Below are 17486 nucleotides of genomic sequence, written 5' to 3' on the forward strand. Positions count from 1 at the left end.
GTGGAATAAAGGACTGCGGGGCGCGGGCGTGGAGATTGAGATATCCCGAAAGTCGAAGAGTCGGGGCCAATAAAACAGCCGGACGACGACTGCCTTTAATTAATGGAAATGCAATGACTCGGAGGTGTCGCCGCACTATCCGTGTTTGGGATCTTCAAGGAGTCATCGAGGATGGCAGCTGGGCGATGGTTGACAAATTTATAACAAATATTCACGCGTGCTTTGGCAGCCAGTCCTTTGTCCAATTATTGCCTTACAATTGCCACCGAAGGATCTGTTTTTGCCGCTTTGATTTCCGAATCTGAAGGAGGGTGCCTCTTTGTGTGATTCCCTGAAAACGAAAAAAATAAACGAAATATAGGATTGGCGGTTTAGCACATTTTGTGCCAAGTCAACAGTCGAACAATGAAATGCTCAATAAGGCAGAAAAATCGTAGACAATAAAGCGAAAACACAAGGACAATTAAATCGAAATTTTCAAATTCAATTGGTTCGGCATTGTCACTTTTCGAGGGTTGTTTCCCCGGATTGTTCTACGGAATTTAAAGCGTCAAATGCACTCAGTCATAACAAGCCAATAGAAAATAAAAAGGGATTTACCCCAGAAGCGAGCAACATTGTTCCAAAAAAATTGATTTGCACGCCTTGGCAAGCGAACATGGAATAATGGAAAAAACGGAGGAATGGCTAAGTAAGTGCTGCTAAAACTGCCGGCCGAAGCGTTAATTTCATTTGGCCAGCTCAACTGGTTTGCACTCCCCGAAGTCCCCCGCCGAATCCCTCGGCAATCTGCTGGAAATTCAGCGAAATCTCGCGATAAAATGCATAACAACTTCATTCACAGCGGGCGATGCCATAAAAGTGTTTTAAATCGTGTTAATAATTTTGTGCAGCATTTGCCTTCAACTGCGAGCCCCGAATTGAGAAAAGTCCTGCTGTGCCTGGCACGTCATCCACATCCATTCAGCTGCAGATACATTTACACGCAGAAAAACCTCGAAATTATTCGAATCTGAACAATTTGCAAAATATTGAAAAAAATCATTGACTATTTTTTCATAGGGTGATGGTTTTTTGGTTTGAAAAAGAGAATTAAGGACTTATGGCAAAAACAGGAAGTTTTTTATGTTTTGCTGTTAATTTGGCTTATAGTGCCTCAGCCAAAAGAATGATGGTTTTAAACAGCCAAGAACACAAACTAATGATTCTTATCACTTTGGGGTATATTTAGAGAAATTCATATTTCGGAAATTTTGTTGAATCTTTCATGAGGGGTTACATTACAATTTTTGGATGGTCGAAAATAAGATTGTTAGGTTTAAATGCTAGTCGATTGGTAATTTCATTACCATCTACATTTGGATTATTATTTCAATTGTTTCGGTCAAAATACTGTATTTCTTTTTAAAGAAAAATAAATATCTGAGGTTTTGGCAAAAATATAAATTTGTATACGGTTTTTTAAAAGGTCTTTTATAACTAAAAAAGTATCTTTGAAAAAAATAGAATTAAACAAATTTTATAAGTAGTTTTTACAGAGTCAACTACGTTTTTAAGCGCCATACAACATTTAAAATTTTTTTTTTACTAAACTAATACAAAATCCAATATTGTTTCAGTGTAGAGCTCCAGCTTCTCTTGATTCCCAATCCCATTCCGCTTTGCATGTCTGGGCATATTGCACTTTGGATTTCCAGAAATTTGTGTGCAAATTTCTTTTAATTTTTTTTTTTTGCTGACTTGAGGGCCTGAGTTGGAACCCAGGACCTTGGCGTGGCCTATTCACACCTGCAGCCCAAAAATAAATTGGGCCTGCTGAAATGTATCTGCAGGCTGCTCGATCTCCATCACGTGAGCGATGCAATTAATTATAATTTGTCGTTAATAAACAGCTAAAAAAAAGTTTGGCCTGAGAAATGTTTTCAATATGCAAAGATTCGAAGACATTGCGTGATATCACCGGCAAATATCGGTAAATATATTTTTGGGGCCTTATAACGATGGGTTTTTTACTCAGGGTGCGGACATCTTGATGGACAATAATTTGACTTGATAAGTGGTTATTTTGCAATTTTGAAAACTGTTTGACTGACTGATTTAAATTTTAAGGGCTAAACTTGAACAGGTAAAAAAAGAATAAGTTCGTTCTAAATTTTGTATACCTACTTAGTTGTGATTGAGCACAGCACCTTCACCGAATTATAAACGAATCTATCCATTGATCTCTCTATTTATTCGCAGTACCCGTGACCCAGCAATAAACCCATCTCTCTGCCAATTTGTGGTCATGCCCACTGATCCATTCTCTCACCCACCCAGTCATTCATCTTGGCTTCTCGCCACCCCAACAATTTGCTTAAATTCGAGCCGAAACTCCCCATCCTTCTGCAATAAAAAGTGCAATAACTCGGCTTCGGGTTTGAGTTCCTCGGCTTTGGCTCTCTGAATTGGGCTGTCCATCGGCCAATGCACACAGCCCGATAAATATATTTCCCCATAATGAATGCCTGGGACTGGGGCCTGACTAGGAATATTTATGAGCACATAATGTGATAATAAGCATGCGCTGATATCCTGCGGAACTCTGCGATCGGACTTCAAGTTCAAAAGTTAAGGCGCTTTTCGTGTTCCAGCTCAATTGCTCAATTATTAGGTGAGGCGAAGTCGAAAATTATATAGCCGGGCATTAGGCGAGTGAAATAAAAGTCCATTACAAATGAAATCAACAACTCATTGCTCATCGGTTCGGGGTGGGGAAAACACAGAGAAAGAGAGTCCCAATGGAGGCAGCACTATTATCAAGACCCCTCCTCCAAAAATGAGAACTCCTCCTAACAATATCTGCCCGATAAGCGGCAACTCTCGGCCCCGATTCCTCGAGTGGAGCCCATTAAAATATGATAAATTGCGTCGATTCTGTGCAGTTGATTCTAACAAGACAATTTAACAAGCGTAATTTAATATTTGACAGAGTGAAGAGTGCCGCTGCCCAAATCGCTCGCTATCTCCCTTCAACCGCAGCGGCAAAATGGAAAAACGACCATGAAAATGATGTAAAGTCGATGGGTTGTTTGGCTGGAAATCTATCTCACCCTGGGGAACACTTAATGCCAACCGAAAAATTGCTCGGGTCGGACTTCAAGTGAGGCGCTGACTTCATCCGTTAATCTCGGTGGTGGATATGGATGTGGATGGGCATGAGGTATATGTATATATTTGTAAAGTGGGCACCCGTACCCGTACCCATACCCAAAACCCAAACCAGAAACAGAAACATCGACTGAACCACAAGAACAAACACACTCTTTCTGGGGGTTGATGTTAAACATTATAAATTAAATGGGTCGCCGGCGATAAGGTAATTGGGGTGAAATGTGAACATGGTACTCAGACAGTTTTTGAGGATGGGGATGGGAATCAAGAACGAGAACGAGAACAAGATCGAGGCAATGTCTCCCAGGCGAATGCTCCCTAATCGAATGATTTATTCGCCTATTGCATGACTTATGTTACCAACAACTCGGCCAGCTCGCTTAGCCAAATTAAGCAATTACCGCGCTCAATCGCCGTCTCAAAAATCAAATGCCCATCAAATTGATTGTTTATTTTTAGAGTTAATTACAGTTCGAACCGGCTAATTAACCTGATCCACATAAAGCCAAATCGGCCGGCGGCATTGAAATGGGGGGAAAAAACGGCCAAAACGAAACCCAAGACTAATTGGCCACAAATCGAGATTGACTTTAATTAATTAAGCCCGTTCGAAGTTAGTCGCAGCATTTGATTGAGTTGAGTAAATAAATCTCGTTGGAAACTTGATCGGAGAGGGAAGGTTAAATCTGAGGAATCTTAGCCAACACATAGAGAAAATAATTTGCAATATTAAAGTATATTTCTTTTAATTTTGAAAATATATAAAATATAAATATAACGGAGATTTAAGTTTGTTTAAAAACATATAATGATAATACAGTAAATAAATATTTATAATTATCCTAGCAACTACAAAATATTGTTCCTAACATATTTGAGAAACTAGAGTGGTAAAAATATTTTGCTTTAAAATACAAGTATAAAATATGATTACTTGTTTCCCTTTAAATATTCAAAAAATAACTTTCGTTTGCTTAGAAATTTTAGATAATATTTAACATTTTATTTTTGTTTTTACTTGCGTTTTCTTTCTGTGCATGCATGTATATATTCCCCTAATTAAATCTAAAAAGCCAATCAACAACTCCGCTGCCAGCCGAAAACAAACAAATCACTTGAAACAATGTCCGCAATTAGCAGAGCATTTCGAGTATTAAGCGAAGGAAACCGCAGCCATTTCTGGGTCTAGACCTTAGACCGAAGACCCCACACCACGAGGGGGTCTTGAAAATGGGGGGAATTTTGGTCTCATTGGACCACTTGGCACAAACGTTGACAGATAAAAGTTCAGCGAACCCCGAACAATTGAGAATGCTTTAGAAATTACCAGCCAATGAGCAGACTCCGCTTAATGGCCGCCGTATCAGGCAATTATTTTCAAATTGTCTCGTTAGTTTCGAGGCAGCGCCGCAATTACTATGGCCCGCAAGATATACACGCAGTATACATATATATATTTTGTATTTTATGCCAGGGAGTTACGCCTCAACTCACACGCACTCGGCGAATATAGAGCGTTTCCACGGAACGCAGAGCACAGGAAGTGCGCACTTAAGTAGACTTTGAATAGTTTCTAATTAACGGCGACAAACGGCGTAACGGGGTTGACGGATCGCTCGGATATGGATGGGATGGATGGGATGGCGGTGATGGTCTCAGCTATTCACCGATGGCCTCAGTGGCCAACTAACTGACTAACTGACAATACGCACAAAGGCAGTTAATGGCTGCGAAAGAGGGGTTGCAGTTTGTCCAGGTCGAGGGATAGGATATGAGATCTGGGAAAAGGAAGAGAAGTGCTTTTGAAAGGGTTCGGGAAATATTTCCGCTATGGTTTCGTTGGTCTAGCTATGTCAACTATTAATGCATTTTGTTATCCACAATCAAAATATGTTTTACAGCAAGTCAACCAATAAAAGTACATGAACATTTTAAGAGTTGATCTTTAAACTGCCGAATTAATTTATTTAGATAATGTATTTAAACAAAATATATAAAGAAATAAAGTGTATATTTATTTAGGTTAATTTATTTCATGTTAATTAATAAGTTTGTAATATTCCAAAAATGGTCAGCAATATTTTTGAAGTGAGTTCGTTAAAAACAAACTGGATTTGCTTTTATTGTTCTAAATTTAGCCACCTAGCGTGACACTAACAAATGACCGTATCAAAGCCACAATAAACAGACCTCCACTCTTCCAATACATACTTCATATCATCCGATTAATAACATTTAATAATACCAAAATATACAAGCCTTATTAGCCGGTGATATGGTTTCATAAAGGGAAGAAAGGCACTCGTGACTTATGCAAATTGCTTCTGGAATTTGTGCGTTTAAAAAACCCTTTGCTAGCTGGGTGGTTTGGTGATTCGGAGATCGTACAATCTTCAAATCTTCGGACCCATAAAAGCACCCCACACGACGACGGTGGCCGTAAGCCAGAGACCCCGGAGGAAATTCTTTAAAAAGCCATTATCGGAGCTTAACTATTTGGGCGACATTTTCCCCCGAACCAAATAATAGGCTACTGTTGGCCAGGGAATCTGCATTCGAATTGAAGTGGAACTGTGGAACTGGCGACCAAGCCCATAAATTTCGACTGCTTAATGAAAGTGTTAGAAATGGGCAGTCTGTCCGGGGTAGGGATATAATAATACGAAGCCGAAAAATCCAATTCAGACACCCAGCAGCAGGTTGCGTTCGCGGCGGCTCGTCATAAGCCGGTCGTGTGATTTATAGCGAAATTATAACGCATTAAAATCAAAATATATATCACGCCAACAGACCGGGACAACTCGGGCGGCGGAGGCTAAGGAAACTAGTTTCTGACATTTTAATAAATCGATTGGCGGACAACGAAGCGGATCGGCGACAATGTCTTAAGCCGATAATATTATTAACTCTGCGAGTTAAATCGAACGTTTTGTATGTTTTGAAGTCGTTTATCAGGCGCTTAAGTCGCTCCGATTTTTTCTTTATTTTCCAGCCCGTCCGGTGTACCGCTTCCGACTTTATTTTCAACCAAAGCTGGATATCTCTTTTAAAGCTATGTTGGTGAACAAGACAATTTTGAAAACAAGTGTGAATATTTATTTTAATATTACTAAATTAATAAGAAACTATTTTTGAATTAGATTTAAAATATTATTTAACAGGGTATTTTCTTTAACTAACATTGAAATTCATATTTAAAATTAAATAAGAATGATTAAAGTTAGCCAACCAAATTTTAAATTTATTTCTATCTTTATTAAGTTGTTTATTTTAAATATGAGTTCCTTGCCTTGAAACCTTCTCGTTTTGTTCCATTTTGAGCTGTGATTTCGGTTAATTACCCACTCATTAAATGTGGACTGGACTTGAGGCTGGTGGGTTGGTGAGTGGGTTGCTGGATCGTCCTTCGTAATGAGACCTCCAGGCCTCGTGCAATTATTAAATGAGCGCCAAAGCGAGCACTTGCCTCACATAAATTAGAAGCTGGCAGTTTTTGTTGTTTTTCAGTGCGGTTGCGACACAATTATCTAAACGCTTGCATAATAAAACAGATAAACAGCTTCCTTCCAGTGCCCCCGAATGTGGAAATGCTCAGATATCCAGATTGGTCGACGCCCACTGGGGCCTGTGGATTGCGAGTTACCCGTATTACTCGTATTTGTATCTAAGCCCACGGACTGGAAGCTCAGATAATCGGTTTACTCTCAGCTTGGGAGACTGCGCAATGGAAGGAAAGAGACAGCAGCAGATAAGCCCCATATACCGACCTTATATACCATTTATGTATGTAGTATGTGGTAACAGCCTTTAAATATGTACTTATTTCAGCTGATAATGGAATAAAACTAAATCGTTTTTGCTGCTAGTCGAAGCGGTTAACTAATGAACTAACTAGTAGGGCAAAAATCACGAGGGGAAAACATTTTAATTGGGTAATTTCGTATAAATAGGGGATTTACCTTTATATTTCCCAAAATATAATAATTTTAAAACCGCTCTCAATATTAAAAAAAAGGTATTTAATAATAACAACGCAAATAACACCTAATCAAGTTTAATTATAAATAAATACATATATAAATATATAATAAATATAATTGACCAGTAATAATTTTATTTTAATAGGCACTTTCCTGTTAGGATGATCAATTAATGTAGAACTTGTTTTTAACTGAAGAATTAATTGGTTAATTAAAAAGTATTAAATTTAGACATCAAAAATTTAATTCCTTTAATCTCTACCACTCCAACCGATTTCAAATGTTTTTTCTCAAACAAATAAAAGAACACATTAAGTAAATTGCTTTATGCTACATCGCAATCCATTTCGTAGCGTAATCTACAAGTACTACTTGAACCTTATCAATAATGCCTATATTTCCTCACTTACCAGCAGTCGTAAAAGGAAAACCCTAAGCAATCCCAATTTGGAACGCTATCGATGCTCGGATTTATGAACCTTGAAATTGTATTTTTAATTGGGCATAAAATTTAAATATCCTTTCAAGTGCTCGAAGGACACACAGGCTGCGTGCCACTTGTGTCGTATTACCATTTCCATTTCCATCTCGGTTTGATTGGCATGACAAAGGATGCATAATTACATAAGAACAGCGACTTGGGATCAGGGAATCCGGAATCTAGATGGTTACATGTGTTTTCGAGCTACTTGTTTTTTCGTTTTCAACAGGAGGATGGGAGTGTGGCACTTGAGGTCCGTGGACCACCCAGTAATCCATGAAGTGATAAACCAAATTGGTCCAGAGCTCGTAAAATAGTCATGTATGTAGAGTGGCAGATCTCGGGGGCCTCGACAATGGCATTTTCTCATGTCAAGTCATTGATTTTAATGGCACATTAAGCATACGCCTCGTTGCCGCTGGCTTGGAATTTGCCCAACTTTTATGATATGTGCCGTGGACATCTAATTTACATAACTTTTGAAGGGGTAAAACAATAAACATTTCCAATATAAAACTCGGGGACCAGAACAATGGAAACACCAGGGTGAGAGCTGTGGAGTAATGAAGTTCGTTTTCGGACAAGTTTTTATATATTTTTGTGGATTTTGGAACGCGTTTCGGAGCTGTCAACTTGGCGGAACCAATTTTGTTAATGACGGGCCATATAAACCGAAATTAACTAAAATTGTTATAAAACTCAGTTTTATTGCCTAGCGATCTTTTTTGTTTGAACTGCGATTTGGAATCGCCTTGGTCCGCATTTTGTGTAACTCTTTCAGTGGATTTTCTGACTTTGATATTTGGGGTTTTTTGTCTTATTGGAAATCCGATCTGCAGTCTGCCGATCACAATGCCCCGCCTAATGACAGGAAATTAATTCCGAAGGCTTCTCCTTTGAGGCGCTCTATTGTGCAGATCTGCCACATAAATCAATATAATAATATTTTCATATAGCATTTAGCTAAACGCTTTTGGGCGTGGGCGCTGGCATTCGGCTGGCATTGTTTCGAGTCGCGGCACTCGTGTGGTTTCCATAAATCATCATAATTATGCTTCAACGGCTTCGGTAGACCGTATAAAATTACCCGAATGGGTGGGGCCGCTGTCGAAATCGCGCTAAAATTAGCACAAAGCAAGAGTTTATTTGGGGTAAGAGAAATGTTCTTACTGAGAAAGATTTTAAAAGATTTTCTCTTTTTTTATGTTAAACATAGCATGTTTAGGGTTCCTCAAATACCACTGGGGAATTATTACCACAATACATTCTTTACTTGTTTTTTTTTTTAATTGGCGAATTTTTTCTTGAATCTAGATTTACATATTTTTAAATTTTTATGGGAAAGTGATCAATAATCGTCCATGTTAAGCAAAATACTGTTAAAGTTGTTATATTAAATATCGACAGAAAGTATGATTTTCTTTAAGATATTGTTTTAATTTTTTGATACCATTTTAAAGAATAATAATTTTTTTTAGTCTATCTTTCGATTTAACACCCATTCTCAAACGTTACTCCCAAAAACCTTACCTTACCAACCCTTCAATTATCTCACCACCCAACTCCCAAAAGTGCTGCAAATGCCCAACGACAGCTAAACAAACATTAGTCACAAAATTGCCTGCCAACAGCGAAATGAACAATATCTATATGCCATAAATATCCTTGGGGTGCCACAGCCACTTCCCCGCTATAAAGCTTAGGCCGTCCTGGATTCTACCCCATCTCGTGGAATATCGGGGACCCATGACGACCCGGCTGTTTACTTTCAAAACCGTTTGCCATGCGTAAATGACAAACGATTTTGTGAAATTATTATTGCCTTTGTCATCATCGCTCGGCAGCCGCATCCACTCAACCCCCAGGACTTGGTCCTCCATTCCCATCATCGTCATCATCCTCGTGGCCCAACCACTCCCAACTCCCAATCCGATTCCGAATCCTGTTAGCCAGCCTCCCCCTCGCACTTTGCGCTGCTCAATTTGGCAAACAGTCAGCCGTTGACATTATCCTTCCGCCGGCATGGCACTGAAAACCAATAAGCCACCAGCAGCCAGAGAAATCCTCATCCACCACCGGCACAGTGGGGCAAATAAAAGAGGATTATTTTAGAAATCTCTAGGAAAGATGATTCATATTTTTTGTTCAATCAAATTTTATGTAATATTTTAACCTGAATATTATAGTTTTAATATTCTATTTTATAAGACTGAACTCATTCCTGAAAAATATTGAATACTTCTTAAGTTTAGATAAGTTTTAATAAATATTTTATTTTGCAAGTGTAATTTTTCCTCTTTTTAACAATAATGAGGAAGATAAAATTAATTTGAATATTATTAAAAATTGTAATTAAATTTCTAAGCATTTTTTTTAAACATATTACCTAAATTCTCCTTAAATCTTCACTAAAACCACTGTGTTTTTGTTCGGGCGACTAAATCCCGCAGCAATTGCTGCTAGCAATGCGCACTAATCCGGGGGCGAACCCACTCGCCCACTTACCCACTGAGCCACCGCACCACCCCAAAAATTTTGCAGAGTTACACGAGTTTCCGGAAAGTGCCCCGCCCACCGCCACCGCCCTCGTAGTGTATTTATTTTATAACATTGCCAATCAAGATGGCTGCGCAAACATAATCGCTGTGGGGCGACGCAGACAGAGACGGGTAGCTGGGCAAAGAGAGAGATGGCGGGAGACAGGGGGAACAGAGACAGGACCTTTATCCCGGCCACATAACGTGCCTTTTTTGCATGGAGCTCCCTGCCAGCTTCCTGGTTAAGGATCAATAACACTTTTGCCTCAATTCCGGCTGCCAGGATGCGCTCACATTTCCCATCCTTGTTGTTTATTTGTTTTGCAAGCAATTTCAGCATTTTGCCTCTCTCTTCTTTTCATCCCGTGTGTGCGAGTGAGCATTATCCTGTGGATATACACATGCATGCTGGTATGTCCTTTTCAATTTGTTCAATGATTCGCAAGCAAATTGATTCCCATTCAATTCCGCGCCGTTTCGTATCCGACAATTTCGATTTTTATTGGTTTTCTTGCTCACTCATCGTTCTTTCCCTCTCTGATTGCATCCCTCCCTCTCCCTCTCGCACTCTGCCATTTTGTCGGTAGGATCCCGACTGGATCCTTGATACGTGTGCGAAAATATAATAAAATTGTAAATTGGTTTTCGTTCGTTTATTGTTGTGTATATTGTTACTGATATTGTTATTGGCTTTGGGGTTTTATAGGCCCCTCAAACTTGCTTTCCCAAATATTTTGGGTTCCATTTGCTGGTCCTTTTTCGTCCGTTTGGCCATTTCGCAATTGGCTTGGGTCGGATGTGAGGTTGACATGAAATAAATTAATTGGAAACTCAATTCGAGTGTTATGTATGTAAATTTATTAAATTGAAATCAATTTGTTTTCTGATTTCAGATGGTTAGGGTAATGTGATGGGGGGAATTGTTTGGAAATTGTATGGAAGTGAAATGAATGAACAATTTTAATAAGAAGATAGCGACCATAGTCGTGAAACCTAAACAAATTAAGCTAAAAAATCTTTTTTATGTTTGTAAAATATTCTTGAATTTGTTGTAAATGTTTTGAATGATAATTTCTCAAAACTAGAGTACTTTAACCCAATATTATAGGATTACAATTATGTACGAGGTATTTTTCTAGAAAGTAAGATGTAATGGTTTAAGATCTATGCTTTCTGCCACAATTTCTCAGCTATCCTCCAAATTGGAACTACCAGTTTAGTATGCTCGTAAACATCCACATAAAACTCTTTACAACTCGACCGCTCGGGTACTATAGTCAGAACCCAATGAGAAATCCACTTCCTTCCAACAGTAGACGGATAAAACGAGGGGCCGGGCCAAGAATGTTTGTCACAATACATCAAATGGCCGCGAAATGACACAAAACATGAACGCGTCACTTTCCATCACTATCACTCCAAAGTGCCAGGCCGACTGGTTGGGATAACAAGCAAAGTCTTAGCCTCGATTTCAGACGATTTCAGCCAGGCCAGACAGCCTGACGCAGCTCGAGATTCAGAAAACTTGGGCCTCTGGCTCTGCTCCGTTTCAGCCTGGAGAATCGGCCTCAGATTAACTGCGCGCATGCGCAACTATTTGCGCACATTTTAAATGGGCCGTCTTTCGCACAATGGTCTCTGGTCTTTGGTCTCCGGGCTGCGGGGACAATGCACCTTTGGAGATCCAGTTAAAGGAATGGTGGATGGGGAGCAGGGGAGGGGCACGCCACTCTGGTGACACTCTGTGGACGATCTGGAGTCGTCGCTGGGTCTGGCCCGACTGCCTTAATCCGCCAAGAAATGCGACAACAGCAACAACAGCCATGGAGATGACGATCATGGCGATTATTTGTACCTCTTCTTGTTGGCTTTTCGAGCTGAAGATGGCAGCGTGACTCACGGTGGAAACTTTATTATTTTAGCTACCCAATTGAAAATTCTTTCGACCTTATAGAATAAATAAATCGACAGGACTAACAGGATTGCGTTGTTCTTCATCCTAAGATTTAACATTTTATAATTTTTCTTAATTCACACTTCAAGTACAAATTTTTAATACCCTGAAAAAATAAGGAGCTAACTAAAAACTGCTTAATTTGTCTATAATAAGTTGTACCTAATTTTGCATTTTTTACTAGCCTACAGAATTTCAAAGAAAATATTTTATTATATTTTTGCATAATTTTTACATTTATATTTTAGATAATTTGAATTCCAAACATTGTGATGTGTAAAATGTTAAATTTCCATTCATTGTTATAGTTTTTCCAATTAAAGACTCAATTATTAGTAACCTCACATTGTCATCTCCAGCTGAAAGTGCTGCGCCCTCAGATACGAAACTTATACAAAGATTGTTTTATTTTTTCTCTCCACCCTTTTTCAGTTTTTGTCGCAGCAATCTCGTTTGACCAAAAACGACTAACGAGCTGGGACTGGAGCTGAATCCGAGTCCCAGTCCGAAGTGGAATGATGAGGGGGGCTTTTGGGGGGCGGGATGTTTTGGAGCTGCCGCTGAGCGACTGCCAGACTTGATATTCAGCGACAACGACATCGGATCGGAGATACAACGATTGGGGAATGGGGATGGGGATTGGGGATGAGGAAGCTGTGGCATCATTAATCCTTTGCATTGGCAACGCCTTGTATTGCAAAGCCGCCGCGTAAGTTGTCATGTTTTTGTCGCTTTATGGACTTCTAATCGTTCAATTCTATCAAAAAGCTTACGCACTAACAAACGTGTCCCAAAAACTTGGGTCCTCGGACCGAAACCCATACCCATACCCATTCCCAAACCGAAACCGAACCGAATCGGGCAGCCAATTTTCAGGCAGTCCCCCAGATTAAGATATTTAGATTGGCCCACGACGACACGAGGGAGACGAGAGTGGTTCCGCGAGCAACTTATTTAGCACCTTTCGGGCCAAGACGTCCAGGCCCACGGGTCCAGGTCCAGATCCACAGTCCACATTGGCCACAATGGCGATGGAGATGGAAATGGCAGCATCGGAATTGCCATCGGAATCGGAATTGGATTTGGAGTTGGAGTTTGGAGTGTGCAGTTTGGCATCGAGTTAAGGCTGGAGGTGACAATAAGCCGGTGGCTGACTGGACCGTGAAATTTGGTTCAATCTGTTGCCTTTTTTGTGCGAACCGTGTGCCACTGATAGAGTCTTTGTGGCATTTGATGGGCGAATTTGTTATTTAGCCAGGGAAACACTCTGCCGATAATCCACTGGGAGAGGAAAGGTGCGAAGATGTGCATAAATTGAGCGAGAGATACCGGGCAGATACTGGATACCGGTGGCATACTAACGATATTAAATGATAGCTTAATGTGTGAGAAGTGATACTATCGTTTGTATTATTTGTATTCTGAATATTTTATAAATAGGTTTTCCAACAAATTAAAATCATCAAGTTTCAAGTTTTCTATAATTTGTACTTTAATGCTTATTGAAAAGTTGAAGAATATTCAAAAAATAATATAACGAATTTAAGATAATTAAAAAGTATAAATGATGATTTATCCCTTGGTAAGTAATTCCAAATTACACAAAAGTGATACAGAGACATCACATGGAATTTTCAGACTGTAAAAGTATGACCTTAAATTATTTAAATCATACCATTGACATTTAGCCACCTCTAATTCGTTCTCATTCGACGGATTCAATTGGAAAGTAGATACGAATTGAATTGAATGCTTTATACAGCTACGTTGAACGGTATTATCCGACTTGTGAAGGGCCTAAAAGGTCGGGCTAATTTGCATCTGAGTGCTGGACTTTCGATCGGGCCCCTTGAGTTATTGTAATTAATGCCAAATTGGCCATAAAACACAACATTTGCATGTCAAACAGCGGAGTCTCCGGATTTTCAGCATAAATTTATCACACATATTATTCATATTTTGACCTTTGCCGGAAGTGTCCATTGTGCGATCGACTGAAATAATTAAATATTAAATATGATTAAATTTTTTGTGTATTTGCTGCTCTAAGCTGGCACACTGAAAGCCCACGCAGAGCCATAAAATATCGACTTATAGAGCCGCTCGAATGCTAAACGCCATTCAAATATAAATAAATGTCAATTTGTGCACGCTTGGCCATAATCTCCAGCGACTTGTATGTCGGTCTTGTGTGTTTATAAAGTCTAGAAGTTTTTGTTCTCAGACTCTCGGCGAACTGAGTCTGCGACTCGAGCTAAATGCAAATTAAAGCTCATTAATCCGCGAAGAGATATTTTGAAAAAGCAGCGGGGCATTAATGGGCTTCGCACTTTGCCGAACATATTGCCAACTCGTTTTGCATAGAAAGTGGCCCGGGGTTTTTGTGGGAGGGGTTTTCGAGCTGCTCCGTTGGCGAGGTGATCGTAAAACATGCCATGATTACTTTATTAAGCCAAATGTTTCATAAACAATCGTCATGTCGTACATAAAACTCGAATCTCGGACCCAATCTGAATGCGATACTTTGAGATCTCAGCGCGGGCGTTTTTTTTCTTCACCCCCTACCATTCTCCTAAAAACCATCTTGTATAATCAAGCGTTTTGCTTAGATAAGTCTCTTGAGATAAATCTCTTTGTGCGTTCAAAATTATGGGTTTCAGATATTGAAACTGAGATACAGATGGGCCAAAACCACTTCTCATTGCCTCAGTTTAGAAATTCAAATTTCCGAACGACCTGCAGAGAGTTTAACTAATTTTATTAAATTGAACATTAGTTAAATTTCGCCAGACTTGAAATATTTTTTTTGAGATGTGGTTTCTACGATAAGGTGGTGCTTGCAATTAAGCTGAAATTTTAACATAATTAATTTGGTGATCGATTAATGAGAAGCGGCGTTCAAAGTGAACAAAGAAATCGGTGGGAACTAGAAAACTTGAAGATACATCCATCGATAAGTAGGATTTATTGCAAGCTACTTCATCGACACTGCACCATATTGGATTACGCTTGGATCTCGCTTGACTTCCTACTAGAGTACATATAAAACTCGGACATTAGCCAGGCATAAATGTCTAACAATGATTCACGATCCATTGGCTTGCTTATTCAATTAGCGCTTTTATGCGTTTTGCCCAACTTGGGAGAGAAGGTCTTAATTTTATGTCTTTTGGCCATAAACATCGCAGACATTTTTGCCAGATTCCGTGGGCCATATATCAGCGCACCCACACTGGTAAGTGGATACTACAGAAAGTGGGAGAAGAAAAAGAGGCTCGAATGTCTTCATTGGCCTGGCCAATTGTCACTTCCTTCCTCAATGGAGAAGCAACTACTACTATATACTACTGGCTGCATGAGCTGCCTCGCCGTCTGCTTAATTTTATTATCCAGTTCCGCCATCAGCTGGCGGGGATTGTCGCCATTGTGGCCAACATGGTCGTGTCTAGCGACAAATTTAATGACTTACTTAACCCCATTTGGGGGGCGAGGGAGAAGGGACAAGAGACCAAGACTTTGTATACCAGTACACTTGGGCGACAAAGTCTCCGCCTCGTTTTCGCCACGACCCAGTCGAAGTTTCCCCCCTCCGAACTCCTCGTAACTTAGCATTTTTTAATGACTTAATTTACGTTCGCAATAGGTTCCACCTTCCACGTTTATTGTTTTGACTAAGTACAGATATATCGGGGTTGCTGCTTTGGCAGCGGGACAGAGTCTCAGAGTCTCCGATCGTCTGGCTGTATATGATGGCTTTATAGCCAGAGTCGCAGAGCGCTAGCGACGCCCTCGAGTTTGCTCCTTATCGCACCGCTCTCATCGTCTCTTCTTGGCCAGGCTTCCTGTTCTGATCCAACGTGGGCTGGCTAAATATAAATTGTGGGCCCAGGCACTTGGTTGGGTCCACATGTGATGGTGATGAGGAGGATGGGGCATGGTATGGGGGTTCCCGAGCGTAGGTGTTGTACAGGGGATGCCGAGTTTATTGTTAATTTAATTGGCCAATTTCGTGAAAGTGTTTGCTTTGCCTTTTGTAGCTGCTCGCCTAAATTAGGTGGACAGTGGGACAGGGACTTTTGGGTTACTATATCAGCACTAAATAAATCAAAAAGAATGATTATTATGAACTATATTAAAATCAAAACGAGAACTCATAACATTTTGAAATATATTAATGCACAGTGTGTTGTAAAATAACGAAAAAAATAAATATATTATTTTATTAATAAATGTAAATATATTTAATAGGTATTTATTATTATTTATTTAAATTAAGTTTAAAGAAAAACACTAATAGCAATATTATTACTGGAGTAAAACACTGAATTCAAGGTATTTGTTTTTCGCAGTCTATTTTCTTTTTTGAAATTATTTATTTGCCATTTGTTAGCTGTTCTGGCAAAACCTCAAGTTTTACTGACACTCAAAGTTTAGCCGCCAGCGCGGCGTATGAGTTATGGCTGCTCACTTGGCGCAATATATACGAGAATTCGGACCGGCGACACTTGCTGACCAGGCGGCTTACTTTGAAATGCATTTCGCCAAAATTAACACACAATGTTGCCCACAAATTGACAGCCAACACGGTGCTAAATTAGATGATCCGAGTCAAACGAAACCAAACAAAATCGGCAATCAGCGAGTGGGAATGCTGCTTTCGCCTGACATTTCAAGTTCAATGTCGCCTAACACGACAAGCGGGAAATTAGCGAAACACGCTTATTAAATTCCAATGGAGATGGGCTCGAGATGCGGCTCCCCACCCAAAAAGCGTGTCCGTGTCCATGTAAACCGATCTAAATAAGAACCTTGGTTGCTTTATTGGGCCAGTCAGACAAACAAAATGCATTTAAAAGCTACAAAACTACATTTCACATACGCCCTAGGGCCAAAAGGGGACACAGAGATACAAACACGAGTTGACAACTCATCGAACATTGAACACGTTGTAATGTGATACTTAAATGCCTGATTGGCTCGTAAATATTTTCACTCTGAGCACAACTCTTTGGCTGAGGCCGTGGCTGTCGTTTCTGTTGTTAACAATAATTTCTACAAAGTATCGCCCGTACCTTTGGCCGCTCTGTTTGAGCAGCGGGCTCTCCACCAATAACCAACCAGATACCAACAAAAAACAAAGCGGCCAGCGAAAAGTGAACAAAAAAGCGCCAAATCTTGCACTAAAAACACACCAAATACGACATCAAAGCTATCGCAGCGATCGATCGGAATCGAAGGGATAAAATTGTAATTGTTTGGCCCCAGTCTGCTCAGCTCAGCTCTTTTCAGCTCTGCTCTGGACTTTATTCTGGCCACACAGAGGGATCCCAAGCCGAAGCACCGATCCACTCCGATCCGGCACTCTCAAGGCCCGTCCTCAT

This window comes from Drosophila takahashii, chromosome 3R (genome assembly GCF_030179915.1).
Source record: "Drosophila takahashii strain IR98-3 E-12201 chromosome 3R, DtakHiC1v2, whole genome shotgun sequence".
NCBI classification, from domain to species: domain Eukaryota; kingdom Metazoa; phylum Arthropoda; class Insecta; order Diptera; family Drosophilidae; genus Drosophila; species Drosophila takahashii.